This window comes from Felis catus, chromosome D2 (genome assembly GCF_018350175.1).
Source record: "Felis catus isolate Fca126 chromosome D2, F.catus_Fca126_mat1.0, whole genome shotgun sequence".
Lineage (NCBI taxonomy): Eukaryota > Metazoa > Chordata > Mammalia > Carnivora > Felidae > Felis > Felis catus.
This window is the reverse complement of record NC_058378.1, coordinates 74,666,261-74,683,985: the sequence shown is the minus strand read 5'-3', so window position 1 is coordinate 74,683,985 and position 17,725 is coordinate 74,666,261. Positions and strand designations below refer to the sequence as shown.

The 17,725-nt window shown below is 45.9% G+C and overlaps 2 long non-coding RNA genes across 2 annotated transcripts; both read left to right on the top strand.

The window, feature by feature from the left end:
• Nucleotides 1–885: 885 nt before the first annotated feature.
• On the top strand, nucleotides 886–5,827 carry LOC109492883. Its single transcript, XR_002146847.3, has 3 exons — nucleotides 886–1,785; nucleotides 5,297–5,445; nucleotides 5,684–5,827. It is a non-coding gene; the product is annotated as an uncharacterized LOC109492883 (long non-coding RNA).
• A 5,780-nt stretch (nucleotides 5,828–11,607) lies between these two features.
• LOC109492884 lies at nucleotides 11,608–15,459 on the top strand. Its single transcript, XR_002146848.2, has 2 exons — nucleotides 11,608–11,687; nucleotides 15,029–15,459. It is a non-coding gene; the product is annotated as an uncharacterized LOC109492884 (long non-coding RNA).
• The last annotated feature ends 2,266 nt before the right edge of the window (nucleotides 15,460–17,725 follow it).

Below are 17,725 nucleotides of genomic sequence, written 5' to 3'. Positions count from 1 at the left end.
GACGAGAAGACAAATACCACCTGGGCACTTTTGCACCATTCTGTGTGGCTCAAGGATGGAGCCTCCCCACCCCCACCCCTTTATTTAGGGAAGGCCTCCCTTTCCAACAGGAAGCGGGGGGAGGGGCACCGGGATTATGTGTTCAGGGATCGAGACGGTGTGTATGAGCTGGTGGGATCTGGTAAACCGTTGAGTCTGGTCACGGGGACCCCACTCTGCCTTCCAAAAGTCCTCGGCGTGTGTAGTCCAATCAAGTGGTAATAACAGGAAACACATACGGAGCCTTGAACTCTCGTAAGTGTAATATGTAGCAATTGTTTGAGGTGGGCGTGCTACCCTTCCCATTTTGCAGATAAGGAAAGTGAGGCACAGCGAGACTAAGTAACCTGCCCAGATCTATGCAGGGGTGAGTGGCAGGGCCAGGACTGTGGATACAGACAGTCTGGCTCCAGAGCCCAGATTCATAACTACCATTCTCCACTGATTTTCCAAGCAGGGGGATCCTTGAGGCCATCGGGCCCGGCCTCTCCCTCAGTCACTCATTCCTGAGCCAGTTTTAGGACCCTTGCGATATCTGTGTCCCACCTCTAATGCCACTAACGTAACTTTTTCATTCTCGTAATTCACTCCGTCTACTTGAATACGTTTGTCTGAGATGAAACCTTGATATTCGCACGAGGGGTGAAAACTCAGCATCGTTTGCCATAAAAATAGAGAGGAAATGTAAAAACAGGTCCAGCGAAAGCAGTGTGACTAACTTTGAGCTGAGTACTGCCCTCCCCCGAGTCCCAGAGCCCCCGGGGCCTGAGTTGAGGGATGAAAAGAGGAGAGGAAGAGGTGTCACCTTCACGGGACCTGCCCCCCCCCCCCCAGTACGCCGTGTGCCCTCAGGGTTTAGATGGAGGCCCAGGGAACTGCTGCACCCACGACCAGCAGGACCCCTGACTCCTGAGCATGGGGCCCTCCACGCTCATTAGGCACATTTTCACACACACTGCCCCCGCCAGGTTAATTCCCGAGTTAATTCGTGTAACATACCTGTTGATGGTGGCTCCGTCTCCTGCCCTCGCCCTCCAGTTCTCACGTTCCTGAAGCAATTCCTAACCTCCACCGGCCCCCGCTGTCATCGGCCACTCCGGAGGTAGCCCCCGGCCGCGTGGGAACTTGGATTCAGGGCCCCTAGATCTAGGGGTCTGCTGTCACTGTGGCGGCTCATTTAACTTCTTTCCATCTGCCGGCGCCATCTCCAAGTGGAGGCTAACAGCACTTTCTCTAAGGACCTCAAAGGGTTGTTGTCAGGACGCAAGGGAGGTCAAGGATTTGGAAACCCTCTGGTGGAAAACATGGCTCCGAATGTGCGAGTGTTCACGCCAACCCTCACTTATCCGGCATCCGCAAGCGATGAGAACCGTGAAGGAGGGGAGAGGCATTTGCACACAACAGAGAGAACTCACAGCCGGCTCCTGCGTTTGTGGGACCTGCACGGATCCTGCTGCACGATGGGCCAGGTGCTAGCGAGTATTAACGAATTCGGACGTGACACCACGTGGCCCCGACGTGAAGAGAGTCGTGGTGTAAAAGGCAGCTAACACACAGTTACGTGTGTGATGGGATTCCTCGTGGTGCGGACCCTCAGCCTTCTCGAGACCCGAGTCCCGCAGGTTGGGTCATCCGTTTCCCCCAATCACGTGACTTCAGAGCTAACCGATGAGAAGTGGGCAGGGCTCTTTCTGGGGCAAGGCAAACTTCCTTGATGAAGAAGAGGGGCTGACTTGGAGGGAAGGGGTAAGAGAATGAAGCAATTTGTGCTTTGAAGTCTGAGGTCACTATCTATCTATCATCTATGTATCTATCATTGTCATCTATCTATTATCTATCATCTATCATTTATCGACCCGACTTATAACTTTATCTATCATCTTTCTCCCTGTCACCTATCACCCATCTATCTTTCATTTATTACATTTTTTGTTCGACCCCCATCTCTGGAATAAAACTTCTGCAAGTGCAGGGTGTTTTGTTTTTTTTTTTTCTCCCCAGAGTACGTGGCCTGAGCACGCACTTAGGCACCTCGTACATGTCTGTTGGTTAACCTCCAACTCTGGGTTATCAAGGAAAGGTCAAGTTGTAGTTCCTAGATTTTGAAAATAGAGCCCTTGATTTGCGCTTTTACCCTCATCCCCTGAGACCTTATGAGGTGTCGACGGGCACATAATTTCTGGTCCTGGAGAGCAGGGCCCCACCCACTGACCTTTATATCCAGCAGCAAGCCTGGGGCGGACACCCAGAAGCCACAGCCCTTCTCCACCTGGCCTCCTCTCGTGGACTTCCCTTGAGGGACTTCCCATGGAAGAGCTTCTACAGAGAAACAGGTTTTCTTTATTTCTATTTTTTTGCCATTTGCCCAATTTTCTTCATAATTTCCGTATTTCTTACTACTCTTTCAAAGTCATTTAGAGGATAGGTAACCAGGATCCCTGTGATAGGACCGACGTCAAGAGCAAGGACAAGACAGTGACTATTGCAATTTACTTGTCCACACTCCTCCACTTAAAAAAAAAAACAAAAAACTATAACGGCAAAAGTTTCAAATTAGCAACCCCCAAATGCCTTGCTTAACGTGAGTACTTTTTAGGACTACCGTTGCCATAGCAACTTGAAGCCTCTCTTGATGGTCACTGTACCCGATTCTATTGAAGCTAAAAATTACCTTAGCCTCGTGTATATGCTTGGCCAGCACAGTAAAGACTGGGTTCCAGAAAATTAAAACTTTTTTTAACCGGTTTGAAATTACTTCTATTGGAGCAAAAGAAACCTCTCAAATCTAAGTGTTTTTCTTCTTCTTCTTCTTCTTCTTCTTCTTCTTCTTCTTCTTCTTCTTTTAAAGGCATAATTTGTTGGACATTAAAATAACAAAAGGGCTTTGAGAAAGGATTATGTGTTTCTGATGTTTCACCACTAGAATAGATTTACCTTATATCTGACTGATGTAATCTTGCGTTCTGAGGTAATGGTTTAGCTCTTTTTCTTCCCATCAATAAGGATCTCAACGATAGCACTTCGTTCTTTCTCTAGAACATTCCTTCAGATGTTTTGCTCTCCGTCTTGTAAACCATTTCAACCAGGATGGCGTACAAATTGGATGCAGGACTTCTGTCGGGGCAGGGAACTCATTACCAAAGGTTTTTATTGCTACAAGCTTAAAATGGAAAATGTTTCAAGTCTGGAGAGTTCCAGTGGAGATGCCCCGCATCAGCTGCTTTCCCTAGCTACGAGGAGAAGAGGAGAAGAAATTCAGTTCAGAGTTCTCTTCTTAACCCAAAAGGCGCCTGGCCCTGGGATCTCACTGAGCTCGGGGGCTGCAGAAGAATAGCCACTGGGATAATTCTGATTTCAGAAAGAAAGTGCCTGTTTACAGCCCTGGCCTCCCTGGTAATCACGTGAGCCTCCTTTCCCCCCTTGCAACCTCGGCCGACTGGCCTACGACTCTCCAGGGCAAAATCTCTTTACAAATTCACAGATATATCCCTCTCCATGCAAATCGACTGCAGAAACTACCGGGGCTTTGAATATCTTTTGAAACGGAAACAACTGTATGTAAATAAAGGGCTGTTATTTACCAACAAGAGGACAAAAGCCCCGGGCACCCCCTTCAGCTCAGGGCCCCCGCAGGACTTCTCTCCCCAGCAACTTCATACTTATTAGCTTGATTGCCAACTTCGGTTTATTATTCACAAACTCACCCTGAGCCCTGCCTTTGAATGCGTAGAAAAAATGGTGTTTATGTTCCAGAATTTTTGCTTTATTCTCATGACTGAAGTAAACGATGAAGTATTTTCTGCCTCAGCAGAGCCAGCAGGGAAGAAACACATGTTGTAATTATCTTAAATAAGCAGGCAGGGGACTTGGCTTCTGGAGCCTTGCGGTAGGGGCCCCGGGAAAAAGTGGGGGACAGTGGGGTGTCCTGCCATCTACACTCAGCCTTCCTCGCATCTGCTCGCTTGGGACTAAAGGAAGGAACCGTCCCCCTTGCAAAGACGGCTTGTGTGTAATTTAGTGACAGAAATGTGCTCTCCGGCCAATAAAACACATACTGGGGTTTTTTTTTGAAAGATGAAAATTGACGAACATGTTTAAACGTTTTAAAGGAAAATCATCGTATTCGGGCAACACAAAATGACAGGAGCAAACCTTAACTTTACTCAAAAAAAAAAAATTCCATTAAAAAGTCATCACTTACAATAGCTTCTTAGGAAGCTGAAACCAATACCTTCAGATCAAGATTCTGATCAGGACAAACCAATCGGGCGATTATCGGAGTAGGATAGCATTCAACGTTGGGCCTCAACAATAATCTCAAACTCTGGTGTGTATCTGATTTGGGATCCAGTTCCAAATGCAGTCAGCTTCTTCCATAATCAGTAAAATCAGCTATGTCTCTCTATGATTTTACTCTCGAAAGCATTTGTTACTGGGGGTTACTAGGCTTCAAAGAAATATTTTTGTTAAGCAATCTTCTCTATTGTCCTTTCTCCTTTCGGAGGCTGGGAGGGACGCTGGTGACTGCAGGCTTGAGTGGTGATCCCCGCGGGCCCTGCGCACCCCCTCCCCTCCCGGTTTCTCCCTCTTGAGAGGGGTGGCAGATTTATTTCTCCTCGTTTCTCCTCTACCCAGTGTGTTCCGTGTTCCTTCTACTACTAATTAATGTGAGAATAGAGAATCAAAGAGGGTATCCCTCCGAAGAGTTGTTTTTGAAGAGTGACAAATTAATCCCCTCGGATATGCCTGGAGGCAGGCAAGATATCTTCTGTTTTGTTTTGCAAAATTCTGCAATTAGACGTGCAAAAGTTCCATTTTTAGTAAAGATTTTGTTGACAAATTTCATCCACTTCAGAACACGCGTGCACACACACACACACACACACCCCTCAGCTTGTTCCCGGGAAACTATTCCTCAGGGAAGATATTTTTGGACAACTGGAAAAAAACTCCTGTGCCAAGGTCTGCTTTTTGCCCACACCTGGCACCTGGCAGAAGGTTCTGGGCTCTGAAATGGGGAGTGGGCTCAGAACTCCTCAGGGTGGACCCTGCTTTAAGCACAGAACTTGGACATCCCTGCCCTCATTTGTGCCCTAAAATAACCCCGGGAGGTATCATTATTACCGCCATTTTACAGATGAAGAAACTAAGGCTCAGAGCAGTTAAGTGACTTGCTCAGGTCACACAGAGAGTCAGTGTTGGAGTCCAACTGCAAGCTCAGATGGTGTTACTCTAAGTCCCAACCTCTTCCTTCCAGGTTCTCCCGACTTCCTGCAGGCTTCATGGAAATGAGAATGTTAGCGGGACCCGTGTAGAACTCCCAGCTTCACTGCAACCCCAGTGAAATGAAATCTGTGTCTCTCTTGCAACCCAGAGATCCATCTATGAGCTGGCAGATAATTACAGGTCATGATCTAAAGTTTCGTGTTTCATTTTCGCCTGATGCCCGCAGAATTAGGACATTAGTTTCTCATAAATCAGTGCCCTTCAATCAATTACGCTTAGTCACCAAGAACCCGTGAGCTGAGCCATCATCAGATGGGCTGGCTCCTACCCGCTCGAGGCTTTTGTCTTCCACTTAGAGCAGGTGATTTATTTATTGAAACATCGCTGAAACGGGAACGTCCTTCTCCCTTTCTTTCAGCTGTCCTTGGAGCCGATCCAGCCTTCCTCCGCTCCCAGTTCAGGAATCGGTGATCATGGAACAGAATTAGTTTTTGTCTCGTTCGGTGTTTCGGGGGTCCAGTCTTTAAATCCTGGGGCCCGGCTGAATAAAATAACACCAAGATGTTGTTGTTGTATTTTTATCCCCAAGGTGGAAGGAGAACTGACGTTTCTCGAACCCCCTGCTTCGCGCCCGCACTCTGGGCGCTAAGTTACGGCATCCGATCTTCCCTGCCGCGCTGTCTGGGGAGAATCCTGATTCTTGTTTCATTGTCCTGGGCCCCCAGGAGGTGGAGAACCTCATCGTTGAGCAAGTGCGTCCAGGACTGCTTTGCCCTCCCAGCCCTCCTTGCCCTGACAGCAAATCAAGAAATTCACCCGTGAGGCGCTTGAACAGAATGGCCTTCTAGAAGCTTGGCTCTTCCAGCTGTGGACGATCGGCCCCGCGAACGGTCGCCAGTTCCTTCCTCTCAAGGCCCATGCCGAAGGTGGGGCGTTAGGAAGGGAAATGATTTACCCCAGGTCTCGCTACATTTATTTACTTAGCAGTGGGGCCTGGTTTCAGAGTCCTGTTCTTCCTAATTCCACGCTCCTGCCACTTAATACCACCTTCCGGTCAATATCATTTACACCAGTTACAGTTGGGAGGTTGGAGAAGCGCGAGACGATGTCTGAAGACGAACTCTGTCTCCTCAGCATCCAGGAGCAGCGTACGAAAGGGGAGACGTTTGCCGATGTTCGCCTGCTGCGAAACGGCGTCAGTGTCTTTACGCGGCCAGCCTGGCAAACGTCAGCGGAGTCCCCCCTTGTCCCTGGGGCTCCCGTCACTGTTGGCTGTTGTGTATGTCTTCAAGTCACAGAGTTAGGCTCTAGTCTTCAGGTTTGTACTGTGTGTGTTTGTGCAGCATGTGAGAGGAGGCTGATGGGATGTGTAGCCCAAGAGAGACCACTTTTCCAGGACTGAGGTACAGAAGCCCTCTGCCAAGCCTGGACCTCTGGCAAAAGGATCAGAGCGTTTCAGTCGTCCCACGGCCACTCCGCCGTGCCTGGTTCAGGAAGAGGGCAGCCAAGTGCAAGGCTCTGGGCTGGGGTGGAGCCTGGAGGTCCCAGGGACTGTTCCCCGGGGGCGCTGGTGCCCCAGTTGGGCTCTCGGAGGCTTGTTGCTGCCAGCCAGGATGGCGTTTGCAAGACAGAGAGGGGAGCCAAGTTTCTGTTCGAGGCTTCCCTCTGTGGGCTTCCTCAGGGCTCCCTGGGGTCCCCAGAACTGGCTGCCTGGCCGTACTTGGGCTCTTTGTGACCTGGCCCTCTTGGGCTGTGCAAATACCAACTACGATGATTGAAAGAAAGAGCTCTGGAATCTGACAAACCCAGGTTTGATCCCTAGTCCCTTAAGTGCTGTGTGACCTCGGACAAGTTACTTAACCTTGCTGCGTCTTAGCTTTCTCACCTGTAAAATGCTGCTGATCTGGTAAGGACTGTGTGAGATCATGTATGGAAAGTGCTCAGTGCCTGGCACGTAATAAGTGCTCAATAAATGGTAGATCATTATTTTTTATCAACTGGGCATGTTGAATACGTAGCTTAGAGAATATTAGGTTTACTGTTGCATAAAGAGCACAGACACTTGCTACAACAGGGATGAACTTTGAAAACATTACGTTAAGTGAAAGATGCCAGACACAAAAGGCCACACCTTGTATGATTCTATTAATATTAATAAAACATCCAGAATCTCCAGACACAGAAAGTAGACTAGAGGTTTCCAGAGGGTAGGGGGAGAGGTGAAGGGGGAGGGACTGCTTAACGGAAAGGGGGGTTTCCTTTTGGGGGGATGAAAGTGTTCTGGAACTAGACAATGGCGGTGGTTGTGTTACGTTTTGAATGTACTAAATGCCACTCAATTCTATACTTTATTTTTGAGAGAGAGACAGAGAGACAGAGAGAGAGAGAGAGAGAGAGAGAGCAGGGGAGGGGCAGAGAGAGAGAGGGAGATACAGAATCCCAAGCAGGCTCCAGGCTTCGACCTGTCAGCACAGAGCCCGACGCAGGGCTTGAACCCACGAACTGCGAGATCACGACCTGAGCCGAAGTCAGGCGCTTCACCGACTGAGCCACCCAAGCGCCCCCAATTCTATACTTTAAAACGGTTAAAATGGCAACTGTTATGTATATTGTCCCACAATTGAAAAAAAAAAAAAAACTGTGTAGAGCAGACATAGTTCACACATCTCTGGATTCAGTTCCTTCATCTCCTTCGAGATCACAGATCTCCCTCGACAGTCAGAGAGGCAGAATCAATCCGTGTAGTCGCTCTAATGAGTAATTTATCAGAATCAAAAGCCCTCAAATTTTAAATAGTGCTTTGTCATGCACTCACCCCAAACTACATTCGTCACCGTACTGTGAGGTTGGCTGCAAGAAACATTGTTCCTGTTTTACAGGTGACAAACTTGAGCATCATTGAAAGAAGGGTTAGTGCTGGTAGTTACATACGCTGTTAATAGTGATAACATTCAGGGGCGCCTGGGTGGCTCTGTCGGGGAAGCGTCTGACTTGGGCTCAGGTCGCGATCTCACACTTCGTGGGTTCGAGCCCCGCGTCGGGCTCCCTGCTATCAGTGCAGAGCCCGCTTCAGATCTTCTGCCCGCCTCTCCCTTGCTCGCTCTCTCTCAAAAATAAATAAAGATATTAAAAACAAAATAGTGGTGACATTTTCCGAGTTCACAGAGGGAACCGGTGTCAGAGGCCGGACTCCTGTCCTTGTTTTCTGGTTCCTGGCTCTGGGCTTTGTACATTACACGCAGTTGTTGACTGTACATTTTATGTTACGCGGCCAGCCTGGCAAACGTAACTTTAGGTTTATGTTACTTTAGGTTTATGTTACTCATTCATAAATGGTACTGGGTGAATGTTTATTCCTGGCTGACTCACAGGCAAGGACAGATCGCGTCTTTGTGGAGAGTTTGCATTTGGACCCGTGGCTTGCTTGATTTAACTGAAAATTACTGCCTTTACCAGGGGCCATTAACACATCGGAATGGGTGTTTGTCGAGCCTGGAAAAGTGATACGTGATGCGTGATGCTTGCGTTATTCTTTGGTCCCCAAAGACTGTTGGTGTGTGTGTTTAAACACCTCTCAAGTGCTAAGAGCCCCTAATGAGTTAAATTAACACACCATTAGGGTTAAGAATAGTGGTGTATGTGGGTACAGTGTTCCAATTATGGAGCTGGACTGGAGGTTGAGGCACGTATGTACAACCACTACAAACCCCTCCGAGTCTGACGCTGTTTGACCCTTGACAAAGTGTTTCCTTTTTGTTAGTCAACCACATATCACTCCTTCGACCCGGGGAGCTAAAATTGCCATTTTACAGATGAGGACCTCGAGGATGGAGAGAAGTGTCGAGGCGTGCCAACTCAGAGCTCGCGAGGAGCGTTTGGATGTGGGTTTCGGCACCACACCAGAGAGCTTTGCTGGTGAACTCACACACTTGGGTTGGGTTGGGGCCATACACAGCCCTTGTCGCATTATTACCAACTGCCCAGAGCCCACCTCAGTACTGGCTTGCAGGTGACCTCCCATGATTCCCCTTACAGGTCTGACTTCCCTGCAGAGGCGAATCTCTTCTTTCTGTATTTGTGAGGCTGCGTTGTCTCAACTGTCTTATGAGTCCGTACTGTTACTTTCTTGTCTTGCAAAACATACCGGGTGGGGGGGGGCAGGGGTTTCCACCGCATTTAGCAAAATAAACCATCTGGCCCTGGTGGAGGTTTTCTAACCAAAGCCTAGCTCCCCGGGTTCAACGTCAACATCGCCTCTCTGCTATTTTGAGCAGTACGGTATTAGTGGGGGCTGCTGGGTGCTAGGGGAATTTGGCTTCTTCTTAATATGTAATAATTGTCATTATCTTTCAATTACTTAACAAACAGTGAAGCATGGGGCCATGGTATCTCAAAAGAGTCTCCTGGGAGTAGGACTGGAGATTTCCAAACGTTACCCAGAATTAGCTGGGAGAGGGCAGCCCTCTTAGGACATTCCCAGGGGAAAATGTATATATTATGTACTAATCACTCGGGTGGAGCCATGCTTATTTGCCCTTTCACCTTAAGCTCCGACTTCCTGCTAAGAGAGATATAGTTAACCCAGAAAAGGATTTGGTCAGGTCCCTTTTGCTGTTCTCCACCTAGCAGATCTACCAAATAGTTTGGCAAAGATGAAAAACAAAAAAAAGCGAGAAGAAAAAACAAAATCAATAAAGGAAGTAGAGAGGCACCTGGCTGGCTCAGTTGGTAGAACGAGTGACTCTTGATCTCGGGGTTGTGAGTTCAAGTCCCACGTTGGATGTAGAGATTACTTAAAAATAAAATCTTTAAAAAATAAGTATCGGGGGGAGAGAAGTTAATTCATTTGGTGTTGTGCAAACCCAAACAAACGAAGAAAACTGGATTGGATCCCCTTGGACTCATGGTAGCTACATTCTGTTTTGGGTTTGTCAATAAGCAGGTGTTGTTAGAATATTATGAAGAAGATGCTTGGGGCAAATTAAGCAGAGCTTATTTTTGTTGAGAAATACATTCTTTCCCAGTGCAGTTGTTAATGTCTTAAACAAGCACTGCTTCCTATGAGAAAGTGGGACCAAAAAAAAAAAAAAAAACCTTTTAGTTTTATATACAAGATTTGATTTAGATTTAATGCAGGATTGCAACGTTGAAAGGAGCTTTGGTTTTTCCGGTGGCATAAGAGCTAAAATTAAATTTGGGTTTAACTAAAAATCCTCAATGCATAATGAGGATTAAATGGTAGGGATCTGTCTGCCCATGCAACTTTTGATTTCATTTTGATTGGCGTTTTGAACACTCAGGACACAGTTAATTTTCAGGAGCAGAGACCTCAGGTACTCAGCTTACTAGCTTTGCGTGGGTCTTTATGCCAAGTGAATAACCGTGCACTTCTCGTAGAATCAAGGACTAAAGAAGTAAAGGGGAGAGGAGATTACCCTTTCAGAACCCCGATTCCCACTAAACCAAAGGCAAACCCTTTGTAACTATTGATCAGAAAATAAATCCTCTTTATTATTCTACAGGGAAACCTCTTCTCCCTCTGCTTTTCTTCAACTCTTCCTGCAGATACGTGGTTTATACAGACGTGGCATTGCTTCTCACAGACCTGTCAGTGTGGAACTCTCTGACCCTCATTGCTCAGTGTTTTCCCCCTCCTCGAAACAGGAAGTGGAAATATCCCAGCTGACAAGTTAAACATTTCGGTGAAAAAAAAAAAAAAAGTTCCAAACCCTTTATCCCCTTCGGTTCACCCAGGAAGAAAGAGTGAGTTATGGCAAGATCGGTCAACTCATTGACCGATAGCTCACGTGCAGTAGTATCTTAGAACAATGTTTTCAATTCTATTCAAGAGGCAATGATGTAAGGTACTTCAGGTTTTTTCAATGAGACACTAGAGATTATGACTCTGGATGGGTTCTGAACACTTTTTGAGGGAACATAATTTTCCTTATTCACTCAACTTTGCTCAACTCACAAGTCTTTGCCCGTGTTTACTGGTGGTGGGGGGAGGGAGTGATGATGAGCGCATATGTTTATGTTATTTTAGTCGAAAATCCATGTGCCATTGGTAATGAATTGAAGGTTAAGTGACAATTTTTCTTTACAGCCACTCTTGTCGAATAGTCTGTGAACTGAAAACTGGATTAACCTTTAATTACCCTCGACGATCTCTCAACCCCAAGACAACATTACCACTCCTACCAGTAGTATTTGCATATACAATTTAATGAAGGAAACATCTGTTTGCATATTCGCTATCATTAATACTATGCAGATGAACAGATATTCACAATGTGATAAGCATTCGTGCTAACGTCTCGTTTTCTTTCTTCATTTCTAGTCTTTCTTCCTCCACCCACGGCTGCAGCTGGATTTGGATTAATTAGAATTAAGGGCTGTCGAGAGCCAACAGCCTTGTGTAGGTAGGTGCACAAACGTCATGTGATCTGAATGCCTGCAAAGCCACATTTTATTCAGCTGGGGGAAAACACTGCTGTGTCCCACAAAACGTATACCGTATAGGCCTGTGTGTGTGTGTGTGTGTGTGTGTGTGTGTGTGTATGTACTTGAAACAAAACTATGTTTTTCCCTCTTTAATCGAAGTTAAAAAAAAAAAACGCTTTGTATGTCTATTTTTGGAAATACTCGCTTCCGTACATGGCTTTCCTCTCTGATGGCTATATCGAATGCTTCCTATATGGAGTTTCACGATTTTGCCGCTGACAAAGCCCTTGGAGGCCAAGCCAATCAAACCTTTATTTCCTAGCCAGGCTACAGAGATTTGTCTGCAGTCCCCTTAGCGGCTAGGGAGAGAGAGCTGAGTCTGGGGGGCCCGATCCTCCAGACTTCAAGCCTAGTGCTTTTATGACTGAATTGTGTTGCCTTTCTGTACGAATGGAGTTTCGAGACACAACAGGCAGTGATTCCTATGTGGGTACCACTTGAAGCCACTTTAAAGGTATCCAGATAGGTATTACATATATAAAATGCATGGTATAAGCACAAGCTTGATCAACAAACATTATATTTTGTACACATATCTTGTGATTCTTGCCGATGCAAGGCTTCGATTTTTGCACCGGTCCTAAGATAATGAAAGATTCCTTAAAGATTTTCAGGGCTTTAATTTCACGGTACATTTTTCAATATGTTTTTCAATCTGAAAAAAAACCCGTGCTGCTCCTTTATGCTTTTTAAAGTAAAAAACTCTCAGTTCTAACTTAATTTCACCACCTTCTGATCATAAGCCTTGAGCCAGGCACCGCTACCTTTAGAACTTCTAGCTTCTCAGCATATGCCGTGGAAATGATTTTACAGAGCTCTTCTCCATGACTGTCTTGTCTCATAGGAATGGAGACAATTCTTGGCTTTCATTAGTGAATCTATCCTCATTAATTCAAACTAAATGATGGTGGTGGCGAGGGGGCAGCCAGATTAACTAGTGAGTACTTTGAACCATAGAAATTTTTTATGGGAATGTCCTATTCTTACGTCGATGGATGTTCTGCAATTAACGCGGGGCTGTGTCTCTAAAGGTCTTTAGGGCATTTGATTAAATCAATTGGTTTGTGATTTCATATCCATTATTTGCAGGCAAAGGTGTATTATGAAACTATAGGAAGTGATTTGTTCTCTAAGTATTTCACGTTCCCCTGAAACCTTACCTCCTTTTTTATACACTATTCAGCTACACTATCTATAAAAAAAAAAAAAAAAGGTAGAGCTAGTTCAGAGAGCATCTGGGTTATCATTTCCAAATAAATAAGATTTTTTTAAAAACCATATTCTCCAAGTAGAAATGGACACGATGACGGACATAATGTGACTATTTGATTTAAAAAGGCATTTTGGGGCACCTGGGTGGCGCGGTCGGTTATAAGCATCCGACCCTTGATCTCAGCTCACGTCATGATCTCTCTGTTCGTGGGACGGAGCCCCACATGGAGCTTTGCGCTGATGGAGACTGGAACTCTGGCTCTCCTTCTGTCTGCCCCCCCCCCCCCCCCGTTTGCGCGCGCGATCTCTCAGAATAAACATGAAAAAAGCAAAGGCATTTTGAACACCCGATGTGAAGAGAGCACTGATGGGGGATGAGGTTTCTATTGAAGTACAGTCATTCTGTACAGTCATTCTAGAAGCTCCAACTCCTGTTGTCTGGCCCAGTGCCATTTAAACACCAGGTGATTACACCAATAGACATTTGTTGGGTGGATGGATGGATGGATGTGGCAGCATGAGACATCCTGACTCTGTTAGCCATTTCTAGAGTCTGAAGGAGCACACGATTTCCAATGACCTGAGTACCAATACGAGTTCCAGGGCAAAGTTTTGCAAAGAGCCTTGTCACTATGATTCAAGGCTCCTAGCAGTAACTGTTTTATCACGCTTCTTGTGGGCATCCAATGTGGGGTCCTAATCACTCTAGAACCGCTTGGGTCACAGTGACAATTAAGGTGTGTGTACTGGGGGGGATTTGTAAAGAACCTATGCAAAACTGCATTTAACAGATCATTCAAATTCAGAAATTAGTTCCCAGCTCGATGGGGGCCTATATATTTTTTAATTGATGCTGAAACTTGTTTCTGTTGTGATTTTATGTTAGATTTGACCCATGGGTGTCCTCGTGTGTTTCTGGTTGTGTTCTAGACCCTAGGGTCTATGATACATGCTCTCAGGTGTGCTGATGTATGGGTCAGGAAGGCATTAGGAGGCGCAGGGCTCGGTTTCCCTCGTGGGATGCTAAGAGCACATCTGTCCATCCAGCAGTTATACAGGCTCCTGCTGTAACTGCACTTCACCTGCTTTGGACCTAGTTAGGTCAGAACTCCTGGCAAGCGATCAAGCTTCCGGTTGCATTAGGAAAGTGGACGCACGTATGCCTTACTGAGATGGACAGGAGGTTCTCTGGGGCAGGCCTTGGGTTTCCCTGGGCCCATCAACATTGGGGTGACACCGTCAACATTACATGGAGATGAGGAAAGAAAATGCTAGAGTAATATGTTTCGATCAAAAAGACAAGAAACAGAATAAGCATGACTAGTACTTATTATAATAGATTGAAATCAGTACATGTGTATAATCATAAATATACATACACCGGGGATGATCAAATCTCTTCTTAGGGGTGGGGATACCTGAACGGGAAAGTCTGGAGACCTGTTGTCTATGAGAAGATGCACCATATTTCCCAGGACAGTTGACTGGGGGGACGGGGGGGGGGCGGGGCTTGCCCACCTCGTTGTCAGTCTTGTCTCCTACTCCTTTCCTCCACTTCCCCATCCAACTTTGAGGTCCCTGAATATGCTGTGCCATGTGTCCCTCAGGGCCTCCTATCTTTTCAGTTTGGGGTTCTCTTTCCTTCTGCTTAGGGCATCTTTATTTACTTTTTTGGAAGCAGTCTCCCGTATTTGTTAGGCAGCTTGGATCTTTCCTTACCCACACCCTTCTCATGTCTCTGTTATAGCCCCTCAAGTGTATATTGCCCTTATTGTCTTCTGAGCCCCGGGAGGGCACGGATTGTTTCTCATGCATTTGTGTATGAATGCTTGCAGAACGAATGAAGGAAAGAAGGAGGACGGGAAAAATCTTCCCGGACAACTAGCTGCACCCTGTGACTCGTTTAGGTCACCGGGAGGGGTCGCTGTTGGCGCTTCCTGTAATGGAAAGAGCCCAGCTGTTGGGACTTTTCTGACACGTTTTCTCCCAATCGTGCAATCTAACTTCAGAACCTCCTTCCCCTACCCCTTCTCTCACCCACTCACAGGGGAAGGGGAGAGAGCTGGAGCCAGAAGACAAGCCAGAGCCTCTGACTATGACAAGATGTTTTTGTGCCTGGGATACGCCGGAAGATAAAGACTGGGAGCCTCTGGCATAGTCTGTCCTTGCTGGATAGATTCGCAAATGCTCCGGGAGAAGTTGTCGCTGCCTTGCTTCTTCTTCCAGACCAGAGAGGCTGTTCTGGAACAGGCGGTGGAACATGAAAGAGGCTATTGAAAACGTCAATGACTGGGAAACAGCAACCAACACCCACGAGCAGATTTTGTGAGGCATAAAATCACATCGCTGCTTCTGAACGTGGCCTGGCCAGGGACTCATTTGGCTCCCCTTGGAAAACTGGATAGAAAAACTGCACCGAACGAGGCTAGAGCTTTGTATTAACCATAACATCAGAGAACGCATTGCCATTTGCCTTGACAACTTGAGTTTTTATTTATTTATTTATTTATTTTTAATATATGAAATTTATTGTCAAATTGGTTTCCATACAACACCCAGTGCTCATCCCAAAAGGTGCCCTCTTCGATGCCCATCACCTACCCTTCCCTCCCTCCCACCACCCCCCCATCAACCCTCAGTTTGTTCTCAGTTTCTAACAACTCGACTTTTTAAAAGACAAGTAATTACGTAGGAGTTGGTGAAAATAAAAAAAGGGGGGGTATAGACTGTCTCAGTCTCATCCTTTAAAATGGCTATTTTTTTTTTTTACTTTAATTCAAGGATTTTTTTTTTATACCTTGGTAATAAATTAACATTTCAAAAGTACTTTTACCTGCTGAGATGGTTCATTCCGCTAATATGGGTAGCTCTGTGGACTCGAATAATTAGTGTAAATTGCCTTTGAATAACACAGAGCTGGGAACAACTCTAACTTGCTAAGGCTTAATGCCCCTTCCCTACAGGATGAAGAGTCCTTAATGGGGCCTGGAAAAACAACTAATACCTACAAATCAAAGGAGAAAAGCCGTTTTTGATGCATTTGTCTGAGAGCGTGAGTTTTAAACTAAATTGTTAACACTTCCTCCCTGCTGAGGGTCATGGATTAGCTAGGCTGGGAGATTCTTTGAGAATCTTTCACACTGACCAGGGGAGGTAGGGGGGTTCCAAATACAAGTGTTTTCTTAACCCTAATCCCTACCTCCCTGACCAGGACGGCTCTGCATTTCCCTCTAATTAGGTGAAGAATTAGGAGGTGGGATAAATGTGTTCAGGGTTGAGGATGAAGTGATTAGTTCACTCCAGACCATGATAGCGATTTCTAGGCGCTGCTTAGTTCCTTTCAAGATAACAACTTTTCTCTTTTTCACAAAAATGTATTCAAGCAAACCTCCAACATGTATGGATGAGCAGTGATAATTATCTCTGGGCAAGCAGATTGACAAACTATTTTTACTCTCCTCCGTATTTATTTAATTTTCATAACGTTTTTATCCCGTCGAGGAATGTCTAGAAGTAGCTTTTAATCGGGCCAAGTATTATAATTATTTATGCGATCTGAACAAGATCTAATAACCTAACCCCCCCCCCCAAAATGTATTCACATTTAAATGATCCTTTCAGTAAAAGGGGGGGAGAGGGACATGTTGCTTTAGGACCTGTCTGCAGTAAAACCATTTTGACACTTTTTCTGCATATGAATAGATAACTACCTTGTATGCCTTTTTTTTTTTTTTTTTCCTCCCTGAAGATCTTGTAGATATTCTTTACTGTAGTGTAATGCTAAACTTCGGGCTGATTAAAGCAGCTACTGAATAACTGAACTCTGGGGGTGTTAGCAAGCTTCATCCACGATGAATATCGCAGGGCTACCTAGACCTCTAAATCAGTTTCTACATGCGAAAAACCCGGTCAGGGACCGAAAAGAACACATCATCTTTTACACGCAGGCCGTCAGTTCCAGAATCGCACCCACCAAGTTTCCCCTCTGCTTTTGCCCTTTTCAGCTCTCGCTTGGAGACTGAACATCTTGCCCTTTTGTCTTACCTGGTCTGAATCTTGTGGGCCATAAACAGAACCTCAGGGTAAAGAAAAGCGAAAGCAACAAATGACAAAACATAGCGTTCTACCTCCTTTCGGAGGGCGTTGGAAGGCCCGAGGCGTGATTCCCCTTGGTTCCGTTTGGAGGCTGGTGAAAGGCAACGATCTAACGGTGACCTTTGGGAACAACTTCTCCCTATTTTGTCCCCTTTGGACGTTCATCTCTGAGGATTAGAAATGAGCCAGAGCAAGATAGAAGGGAAAAGTGAAACTGTATAGATGCCTGCGTCCCCACCTCCGGGTTTGAATTCCGAGTTAGCCTCAGGAAGGCCCATCAGATTATTATTATCACTATCATTTTAAACCAAGCTTCTTTTAAACTGCATATGTTTTCCTTTCCAATAGTACAAGTAAAATATCATGGCTGGTTCAAGGTATGATGTCTGCATAATGCCCAATTGCGCTACATAAGACAGATCACACTACATTAGCCAGGATTATGTTGCCTCTTGATCTTATCAGCTTTGTTTCCTACACTACGAAAAGATCTAACACACTGCCGGTTAGCAGTTTGGCTTAGACAATCTCCACAGTCATCCATCACTGTCCCTGGTTAGCAGGAGGCATTAGGCACAAAGCTAGGGGACATGACGCAGCTGACACGCTCTTCCCAAGCCAACTCTCTAATTTCACATTTACAAGGCTC